Source organism: Solea solea, chromosome 21, assembly GCF_958295425.1.
Source record: "Solea solea chromosome 21, fSolSol10.1, whole genome shotgun sequence".
In the NCBI taxonomy this organism is placed as follows: Eukaryota; Metazoa; Chordata; class Actinopteri; order Pleuronectiformes; family Soleidae; genus Solea; species Solea solea.
The window spans coordinates 6,377,889-6,388,705 of record NC_081154.1 but is presented as its reverse complement, the minus strand read 5'-3'; the positions used below and the strand labels follow the sequence as shown (position 1 = coordinate 6,388,705).

At 38.0% G+C, this 10,817-nt stretch overlaps 1 long non-coding RNA gene across 1 annotated transcript; it reads left to right on the top strand.

Annotated features, from left to right (window-relative positions):
• Positions 1–279: 279 nt before the first annotated feature.
• Positions 280–3,120, top strand: LOC131448545 (uncharacterized). The gene is made up of 2 exons (XR_009234204.1): positions 280–1,067; positions 2,050–3,120. It is a non-coding gene; the product is annotated as an uncharacterized LOC131448545 (long non-coding RNA).
• The last annotated feature ends 7,697 nt before the right edge of the window (positions 3,121–10,817 follow it).

The following is a 10,817-nucleotide window of genomic DNA, read 5'->3' as shown; positions in this document are numbered from 1 at the left end:
CCTTAACTTGACCACAACTCGAATCTCAACTAGGTTCATGTATCATTAAGACCAGGTTTTGGTCTCCATGAGGACCACAGGTCCTGACAGGGTCAGTTTTTATGATAGAAAAAAAAAAAGGTCCTAAAGAGGCAACGAATACAAGAACGCAAACACAGACTCGAGGCACGGGGGCTCCCCCAGCTATCAGCGTGGGTTTCCCTCCCCCTCCCCCACTTTCCCTCCCCCCTCCTCCTCCTCCTCGCTGCTGCGAGAGAGAGAGAGGGAGAGGGAGAGAGAGAGAGGTCCCCTCTTCACTGCTCTCCCCTGGAAGCCCCAGCTGCTGCTTCACTGTGCGGTTACACGAGCTTCCTGCTCGTCTGCGCGCTGGAATGGCGGCGCGTGCGGACGCGGAGATGGTTCGGGTTTTTCACGTCAAAGAAAGAAGAAGCGCAGGAGCGGACGGAGACACGGAAAACACGGGAGGAGACACTAAAAAGACAGAAGAAACATGAGATCGTTCGCTTTTGCCGTGGAAAGAAGAAGAGGAAAAAAAGGCCGCGCCGTGTTTTTTCGAAAGAGGAGCGAGACAGTGAGAGGACAAGATTTGTGAGGGGGGGGTGGGGAAGCTTGAAAACGCCACGGATTCCCCGAGAAACTGCGCTTTTATTCGGTGCGTAATGACACGACGCGCTGTTTCACGGGAGGAGGAGGAGGAGGAGGAGGGGGGAGGTTGTTGAACGTGTACCGGCGAATACCGTGGACGGTTTCATACTCACACACTACAACAACCGACGCGGGAGCAGAGACGACAGCCCCAGTGCGCGCAAAGCGACGCACACGGCACCGCCTTCCCCTCCTCCCCCCTCTCTGAGAGGGAGGTGTCTGCTGCAGGGCGCCATTTTTCAAACGCCTTCTTTTGCATTTCTAGATTTATTTTTGCTGCAGGAGAAACTGAGCGCGTGTCATGTTTCACTCCACGAAAACCCAAAAGAAGACGGAACGAAAAAAAAAGAAACTAATCAAAACATGGACTTCTTCAATTTTCCCACCATTTCTGGTCAGATATTTACATTTTCTGTGCAAAGGTGAGGCATTTATATTTATTTCTACTTTTATCTGCAGGTTTTTGGTTTGTTGTTTTGTTGTTGTTGTTTTTTTAAAGGCAGTTGCTTCATATTTTCCATTGCAATCGAATTTTATTTGGAAAACTGACTGAAATGAAGCGCTTTAATCTAAAATACATATTTTAAATTATTTGTAGTTGTAGCTACTTAATTGTTCCATAAATAACAGCAACATAAAAAAGCTTTTTTTTAAAAAAAATAAGAAAAGAAAATAGAATATATACAAAATAAAAGGCAGTTGCGTGATAAATTAGATTTTAAAAATATTCGAATAAAAATGTTCCTTAATTACAAATTTAATGACATTTACCAGTCAGTAAACACACAACATGAGTGATAACATGATTATTGAATATGTTAATTTAGTTTTTATTTTTAAATAAATAAATAAGATAAATAAAATATGTTTTAATATTTTTAGCTTTAATTAAATTATAATAAAATTTTGTAAAAAAAAAAAAAGAGAAGAAGTCATATTTACTTTTTTCTTATTATTTTTCTTAATTCAACACTGATGCGTGCGGTCAAGGTTTAATAAAACAAAACAAACAATAATAAAAAATAAAATCGTTTGGCGGGGAGACACAAACGCCATGTTGAGATCCTTTGTGTGTGTGTGTGTGTCCCATTACACTGACCATTATTTTTAACTTAAACAAAACCTCACAGAATTGAATAATAACCTATAATTTATAATCACATTTGTATTTATAATATAAAAAACGAATAACATAAATTCATTGCGAGTGTTTTAAAAATCAAAAGTGAGATAATCTGAGAAAAAACATGTGTGAAAACGTGTTTTTTTTTCTTTATGTAAAACGATTCTCAGGATTGTTTCTTTTTTCAGTAGATAATTAAATTTTATTTAATTTTCAGTCTCCTTGTTGTCTCATCTGTTTTTTCAGCGTGTGTGTGTGTGTCCTCTTTTGAAACCGTGCAGGCTTCAGGAATAATAATGAAAACAGTGAGATGACAGAGTGAATACAGGAGCCTGTCTGCTGCTGCACATAATTACACACAGTCAAACTACAGTGTGTTCACTTTGAAGACGAGGCTTTTTTTTTTTACTTCATGTAATCATCACCGCGTGTTCATTACAGCACAAACACATTAGCTTTATTATCTGTATTATCTTATTCTCCGTTTGGCTTTTTTTCTCCATTGAAATTGAGGATTTTTTATTATTATTATTATTTTTCGGTTCATCTTCACTTCAACAACAATTCTCTCTATAATGGAGAACAGCTGCGTGTTTGTGTTCTGTTGCGTTTGGTGGAAATTTAGTGGAAAACAAAAACTGTAAAGCTGCTGCGTGCGCGTGCATGCATGCGTGCGTGGGAAGGAGGCATTTTTCTGTCTCTCTCTCCCTTTCCACACTGGTGAAGTTAATTCAGCAGGACGGGGCAGATTTTCTTTTTCTTTTTTCTGTGGCAGAAACGATGAGGCGATAATGGCAATAATAACAATAACAAGACACATACGCGCACGAGCCGCACACACAAATATGAGCGTTATATACCAGCAACACGAAGGGGCACGAGCACGCGCGTGGACGGTTACTGTATCTATCTGTTTAATTTATTTCATTTCAAATGTGTGTGCTTTTGATACTTAAAAGCTAAATTGTGATAATAATTAAATGAAATAAATAATTTGGATTCTAGTTGCATTCTAAAGTGATTTTATGTTTAATAAATGTAAAATATGGGCAACACAAAAGGGTTAAAAGACTTATATAATAAAATAAGTAAATAAAAATGTGTATATATTGTAAGACCTTTAAAAAAATAGTTAAAATAGTTAAAATGTTAACTTGAATTTTTAACTTAAACTTTACTTAACTTAAAATAATGTGTTTAAACACAGTTTATTCAGAATATTTGGACTGTTCCGTTGAATGACTGAATGATTTAAAATATGGACCAAATATTGACCAAAAAAAGAAAAAAAAGAAATCGAAAAATATTTTAAAACCTTTAAGAAAATTGTGTATTTTTGAGAAACGTAAATTGAGAAACGTAAATTAAAATACAAACATAATTAACAATTACACTAACAAAAGCATGATTTATTCTTTTTTTACGGTTTAATTTATTTAATAATTGATCTTGTTTTTGGTTTGTTTCTGCCTTGTTCAAATTAATATAAATATTATGCAATTGTTTCACTTTATTAGAATTTACCCTTTAAGCTGTTTTACAACTGTGCCTCCTTTATTGTAACGAAACATAAATGTAAACACTTTTATGAGACATTTGAGAGATACATATATTTATTTTTGGAGTTTCTTTGTCAGAATATTTGATCATAATGAGTTTATCAATAAAAGAGTATTAAACATGTTGTAATGAATATTAATTAAAGACATTTTTTAAACGAAAAGATTCTTCATCGTCATTTTTTCCTACAAAACGATGCTCGTGCATGTGATGATGATGATGATGACGTTTTCTGAAGTGAACTGAATTATTTACAATATGCAAGACAAACAAGTGTGTGTGTGTGTGTGTGTGTGTGTGAGAGAGAGAGAGAGAGAGAGAGAGAGGGAGGGAGAGAGAGAGTGCGTTTTCTCATGAACTGAATTTTACACACGCTCGTGCTCAAACACACACACATACAATCAGAACTTTAAAGGAATATTCTGTCTAAATGCTGCTGCTGTGGCAGCGGTGCATGCTGGGATGTGACAGGGCTGATCTGCTCTGGAGCTCGGGGCTCATTTTCAGGAACCAGTCGAGGCAACAGACGGCAAGTTTAGTCGAGTAAAAACCGAGTGAGATGAGTTGATTTTTTTGTGCCTCGTGCGTCATACAGAACACTGCACGCGCTCACACACACACACACACACTTATATAACTCATAACATAATTATTGCATCGCAGACAATTAAGACGCAAAGGAACAAAGTGTTGGTCTCATAACGTTCAGAGTGTAGATGATGATGATGATGATCAGGTTGTAACAACTTTATTTAAGTCAATCAATAAACCTGACAAGATTAATTCATTATTTTAAGTGTGAAAAAAATCAACTAAATTTTACACCAATATTCACCATGTTGTTGCTGGGTTTTCTTTTTACATTTTATTATACTTTTTTGAAAATCACAAAATGCACATGTATGTTTTAACACAACATTTTGTCATTATCATAAATTAAAGACTTTTTACAATCATATTATTGACCAAAATGGACATGAGAAGGCGGCACATTTTGTGACATTGCGTCTACATTCGATTAAAATTAATATAATCAATATTGAAAAACACAACAATTGAACCAACTGCGCATCAATAAGCAGCTTCTTGTTGCTGTTCTTTAAATTTTGTGATACTTTTTATTAGAAAATGAACTCGTTTTGACCCGACAACATTTTGTCGTTATCATAAATTAAAGATTTTACAATCAATATTGGAAAAAGTGCTTTAGTTAGGCCAAAATGTACATAAATAGGCAGCTTTTTATACATTTTGTGATGTAAAAAGGTTTAGCACATCTACATTTGATGAGAATTAATATAATCAATATTGAGAAACTGCAACTTAACATAAATAAGCAGCTTCTTGTTGCTTTTCTTTACGTTTTATGATACTTTTAATCAGAAAATGCACGTATAACATTTGACATGACAATATTTTGATGTTATTTATCATAGATTTAAAGATTTTTACAATCAATATAATTGTGAAAAAATGCTTTTGAATACAAGAGTGTGGCCAAATTTATATTTTTACATTTTATGATGAAGAAAAGGTTTGACACATGTATGTGTGAGTTATATTACAGATACATTACAATTATAATATGATTAAAAAAGTGCTTTTACATTTGAACAACTCCGATGTTGCTTCTGCTTTTACAATTTTATGATTAAAAGATGTGACACCACTGCATTAGGTGAGAATTTATCATAAAAATAAAGAATTTTAACATCAAAATGACTGAAAATTGACAATTTGACCAACTTTACCTTGATATGCTGACTTTAGATGCTGGTTTATTTAAATAAACTTTACTATAAAATATGTACATCAGATGTTCCATGTTATTGCTTTTATGTAACAATTTGACCAACTAGCAGCTTTTTCTATGCATTTTACGTTTAAAAATTGTAATTAAGATTCACCACGAGAACGATTTCTCTTAAAATTTCTAGATTTTCATAATCAATAGTGTTTGAATCTGATGAGGAAATGACCTTACATAACAATTTGACATTTTTATGACATTATGATTATGTTTCGTTTTAAAATGATATAAATATGATTGAAAAATGTGAAAAATTACATAAATGTTCTTCACGTTTTGTTTCTCCTCTTTACGTTTTACTGATTTGACTGATTTGACACCAATACCTTGATCAGGTTTAGTTTAAAACTGATAAGGTTTCCATGAACCGTATTATTGAAAATTGATCAGTTAATGGGTTTTTTTTACATAACATTTACACAAACACAAACACGCTGCCTCTTTCATGGACAGAGGATGTCCATTTTCACGACCAGTTGATTGTTATTGGTATAAGACAGAGGCGGAGCTGAGAGGGGGGAGGTGGTGGAGGTGCCCTCCCCCATCTCCTCACCCCCCCACTGCATGGCCTGAGAGAGAATCCCCCCTGCCTCCTCCCCGCCCCACAGCAAGAAGGCACCCAGCTACGAAATACAATACAAACTCAATTAAATGCAGTCTCCGCTGCGATTTACCGCAATGAATGATAAATTGCTCGCCGTTCTCACACGGTAGGATCCCCCCCCCCCACCCCACCCCAAATTTGCAATAATAGGCGGGAATCATTATGCAAAATATGCACAGGGACGCTCATTTACCAAATTTAGTCCAGGAGGGGTAAACAACTCAACTCTGTGCCTTTGTTATAGGGAAAAAATTCTGCCCAAATAACCAGGTTTGGCTCGGAAAAAAAAGAAAGCGTGCGGGCCAAGGTCAAACTGTGACACACGGGCTAAACTGACACATTGTTACGCACAGAGACAGAGAGAGAAATAAAAATGTATCTACGACTTTCACATATTGTGAAAGAATTCTGAGTGCAGAATAATTTTGTGGCCGTCTAGCGTGAAATTAGTACATAGCAAAAAGATGGTTTAGCCGTAAACAGCGTAAACAATAATTACATACAGAGAAAAGAGAGGGAGGGAGGGGTTTCACCTGCAGCCTCAAAATAAAAGAGAAGAATAAAGAATAAAAATCGAATTTTTAGACGTCTTCTCCACCTATAGACACGCAGATAATCTGTAAAACAGAGTTTTATGTACAAAAAAGTGCACTTTTTTGGTAATTTTAAAGATTAAACATAGGATTGAATGATTCAGGAAGAGAACAACAGAGGATTTAACTCTCTTTGAATAAAGGAAATCCTAAAAGTGTATCAACAGCATGTGTTTTTCTTTATTATACCTCTCTCTTTTAATGACCTCCTTTTAACTTTGACATTCTGCTGCAAGTCTTTTATCTGAAATTGTCTCGTTTCTGTAACTATTCGTACTAATCTTCGCTGCTCTATCTCGACCAGGAACTCCCTGGAAGGGATCTTGTATCTCAATGAGACCTTTTCCTGGCTAAAGTGAATTTCTGCATTAAAACAACATTAATGACTTTAAAAATATAAAAAAGTAGACATTTAGGAGACTTTTTCTGTCGCTGAAAACACATTTGAACCACTTCATTTAACAATTTCACAGGAGATGTGAATGAAAGCAGTAATGTGTGTAACATTACTCAGTTTGTGTGTAATTAGAATGAGTTCAAATCAGAATTTTATCACTTCACTTTTGTCACTTATAACAATGTGGTAACAATGGGATAAAAATAGAATTGTATGCTTTTTTCTAGCCAGGGATTAATGTTATAGAGTCACCATGAGTGAGTGAGTGAGTGAATGAGTGAGTGAGTGAGAGGCAAACCACTGAAACTCTTCATGACTCAAACATATCACAGCAAATGAGTGGAATCACACACAGAGATCAGTGATATGAGCCAGAGAGACAAATCAAAAGAACAATATATGATGACTTGTAATAATATGATTTTTGATATTTTATTTTTAGATTTTGCAGCTTTTAGGGGTTAAAAAACGACAATTCCAAACCTTCAGACTCACACACGTTATTCTCTTCCCCTCTGACTGAAGGGAATAAAAACAACAAGACGGAGATTCAGTCGTGAACGGATCTGTACATTCACTTCTTTTCATTCTCTTCTCCCTCTCTTCCCCCCTTTTCTCTTTCTTTACACTCAGATAGATAGATAGATAGATAGATAGATAGATAGATAATATTACAAAAGTGTAAAAATGTACATAAAACTACAGCACATCAGAATTAAAGGTGTAAAAAAAGGGGTGGAGTGGATTTTCTAAATGTTTTCTTAACAAAAATGTAGAACACGTGTGAAGGCGACTCATAAACAAATCAAATACTACAATTTCAGACGCACACAATGACACAATTTGGACGTGCGACGTCGGCGAGGGACATTTAATATTTAAGGGTTTTTTAAGGGCGTGTGTGGATGAACGGGGGAGAGAAAATATTGATTTTTTTCTTTCTTTTTGCCATGGCCCGAGAAAGTCAGCACACACACACACACACACACACACACACACACACATATATATATCCCTTCCCCCTCCCACTTTTTTATTCCATTAATCTGTGGACGCAGTGTGTGTGTGTGAGATACTGGAGGGTTAAAATATTCCAGGCCTCTCTTTGCCTGTGGCGTTCGTACGTTTTAATTCCACCACAAATGTTTTGACAGCAAATGAAACTGGTTTCCTCAAAAAAAACAAAAAAAACGGCCTACATTAGGTTTGGGATTTGTGGAGGAAAAAAATCATTCCAATCTTTTCTTTTCTGTCTTTCTTTCCCTCCTTTCTCTCGGTGACCATTGTGAGTGTGTGTGTGTGTGTTTAAAGAAGAAGAAGAAGAAGAAGAAGAAGAAGAAGAAGCACAGTGATGGTTTATTTAATTGGGTTGTGGACCACCTGGAGTTCCAACGTTTCCCCTGGCTGATTTCAGACTCCCTCAGGTCAACTTTACATATGATGTGAGCAGCAGAAGAGAAAAGGAGAAGGAGGAGGAGGAGGAGGAGGAGGAGGAGGAGAAAAAAGTGTCATGTGTGACACTAAACTGATAAAACGTGTGTGAAGTTGTTGATTTGTGTTTTTTACGTCTTTAAGAAAAAAAGAAGAATCTTCCTTTATCGTTCTCACACACACACACACACACACAGACAATAAACACAAGCACATGACCTACAGGTGTGGGTGTGTGTGTGTGTGTGAGACACTGGACACCATCGACAAGACACTGTGTGCTCTGTATTTGTGTGTGTGTGTGTGTGTGTGTGCAGGGTAGACCAGGAAGGAAGGAGGCTTATGAGGTCACAAGGGGGAGAAAGAGGAGGAAAGAGGATAGTGGACCAAGGAGAGAGTGAGTGTGTGGGTGTGGGTGTGTGTGTGGCAGGTGTGCACGGAGCGGAGGGCCGTCCACGTCCACAGTGGTGGGGGGGTTGGGGGGGGGCTTTCTAACGTGTGCTTCCGGTGCAGGATAGTCCCATTCATCATTCTCACATGGTGGGGTTTACTTTGCCAGTGATAGAGAAAGCGGTGAGGAGCAGCACCACAGGGAGAATTAATGTCTGTGTGTGTTTGTGTGCGTGTTATATCTCTGTGAGGACCTTTTAGGAGCTAGAGAATGCATTATGTGTACGAGTGTCCTCACTAAGATAGGAGTGTGTATTTGTGTGGGTTAAGACCTGGTTTTAGGTTAGGATTAAGGTTCAGGTTAGGCTTATATTTGTGATGGTTAAAGATAAAGGTCTGGGGGACACATTCATGTCTATAAGTGTCCTCACTGTGATAGGTGTACAAAAATGGTGTGTACTTATTTATATTTATATAATACCAGAACATGTATAAACCATAAGAAGTGAGGACATTTTTGGAACACAAGGACAGTTTAGTAGGTCCTCGCTAATTATAATGGGTTAGGACCTGGTCTAACGGGTTAAGATTATGGCTCAGATAAGGGTTAGTATTAGACACTTAGGTAAGGGGCTAGGGAATGTGTGTCCTCATTCCGATAGGTGCACAAAAATGTATATCTTTATGTCTTTGTGAGGACCATAAATCATTATATAATCAATATAATATAGAGAAAAGACCTGGTTTTTGAGAGTTAGGCGTTTAGTTGTATAGGGGGGGCTACATCCGCACAAAAAATGTGTGTGTGTACTTGTATGTATATCTTTGTGGGGACTATTTTAAATAATTAACCTAAGAAGTGAGGACATTCTGGCCAGTTCTGTCTTGTTGTTTGTGGATTAAGGTTTAGGTTAAGGCATTTAGTCGGGATGGTTAAGGTCAGGGTACGGGTGTTAGGGAATGCATTGAGTGTCCTCACTATGATAGAAGAACAAAAATGTGTGTGTCTGTGTGTTGGAGGAGGGGCTTGTCAGCTGAGACTGAGGCCGATGGCCAAACCAGATGTGAAGGTGTGTGTGTATGTGTGCTGCAGGGTCACATTCACTCCCCCTCTTCCTCCCCTGTGGCTGACATACCTGTCATATGTCACCTCTGTCTCCCTCCTTTTGTCTCCTCATCCTCACCTGGTGCTGCCTCACCTACATACAATTAGACCTACACACACACACACACACACACACACACACACACACAGACAGACAGACAAACACACAGCAGCCTCTCCACATTCCTCTACACACACACACACACACACACACACAATGATGACATCCCACTTAAAAACTTGTGTGTGTGTGTGGGTTCAGGGATGGGTCAGGTGACATAACAGATGATCCCATCGTGTCTCAAACAAACCTCTGCCGCTATGACAACGGCAAAAAATATGCAACAGGCAGTCCTGAAAGAGGGTGAGGAGGAGGTGGTGGAGGAGGTCAGAGGTTGGAGGTGCAGGACACGAGGAGTCACGTCCCCCATCAGTGTAATCTCCACCGCCACGACTTCACACCTCCTCTCTTTCTCTCTCACTGTGCTAGTTTTTGTCTGAAATCGGCTCCACTGGAGCGAGCGGTGTTTCTCGGAGGCCGTCTGCTGACCTCTGACCAGACACTTTTAAAAAAGGATGAGCCACAGCCTCCCCTACTGGACACACAATAAACCACAATGTGATGTGACTAAAAAAAAAAGGGAGGGGGAACTATAGAGGCAGACGTAGATGACACACATGACAACTGTGGATTATTTCTCTCTGAAAAAATCCCGGATTAAGACTTTCACATTGTCCAGCTGTTTACATGTGTAGACGGACAAATAAAAGCTGGTGATGGCTCACTGTCCACTGGTATCCCTCCTGTTTGACATAAAGTTTGTTTCAATCTTGGACTTTTATCATAAAAACAAAGTCTCATTTGGAAGCGACTGAACCACACGTTCATAGACTTGACCTCATCCAGGCTCCTATTGGACGACACTAGCTGTCAATCACACGAGTGTCCACTCATATGTGTCATAATTTATCATCTACTTTCTTCTAAATGAAAATAAATTTACATAAATTGAAGAACACCTGACACAAGCAAAGCAGACCAATAAAATCAAGTAAGTCGCTAGAGTAGAGTCACCCCCTGGTGGCCAACCACTACTTCCGTCCTTCTTCCTGGCCTTTTCCTTTTCAAACCAGAACGCTATGTCCATCTTTATCTACA